The sequence below is a fragment of the Gymnodraco acuticeps genome, unplaced genomic scaffold (genome assembly GCF_902827175.1).
Source record: "Gymnodraco acuticeps unplaced genomic scaffold, fGymAcu1.1, whole genome shotgun sequence".
Taxonomy (NCBI): Eukaryota; Metazoa; Chordata; class Actinopteri; order Perciformes; family Bathydraconidae; genus Gymnodraco; species Gymnodraco acuticeps.
In genome coordinates, this window is record NW_022990042.1 from 2,464,429 (window position 1) to 2,465,191 (window position 763).

The following is a 763-nucleotide window of genomic DNA, read 5'->3' on the forward strand; positions in this document are numbered from 1 at the left end:
GCCACATCAAGGTGGAACGCTCTTCCCACAACTGTAAAGGAAAGTAAAACTATACTTACCTTCAAAACCTCTCTTAAAGAGCACCTTCGGGGGAGAGCATTGCAAAACTGGCCCCGGTAATGGTACAAATCTCAACCTGTCGTTCAATGGACAGCTTCCCCCCCCCCCCATCTATGTATATACTCACATTTTAGACTCTGTTACTAACTGTATATCTGTAGACTTGGTATGTCTTAAATGTCCGGTTAGGATGTATTAGAACGAAATCTAAAATGAAAATTGTAAATAAGCAATCTGTATGTAAAAAACCACCTGTATGTAAATTGTAAATAAGCCATCTGTATGTCAAATATGTCTTATATGTCTTAAATGACATGATGAATTGGAAATGGGGGACCCTGATGTAAACAAGACGAAAGTCTTTCTCTGGTCTGCATCCCCTTAACAATTGTATGTTTTGAGCTGTACTGTACTGTACCCAATATACAAGCTGTTAATAAACTTTTCAATCAATCAATGACCCCACCATCACATTGTGTTCTGTATCAGACGATCTCCAGACTGCATCAACCTGTCTCCCTCTGTCTGAACTGAGGAGCTGCCAGGGGGAAGGGGGGGGGGGGGGGGGGGGGGGGGGGGGGGGGGGGGCGGGGGGTCTGTCTGTCTCCCAAAATAGAACAGGGGGCACACGGCGGAGCTGGAAAAACACTGCGCGGTGGGGCAGTGCATGCTGGGCCGCAGGGATTGCAACATCGGCTCAGAT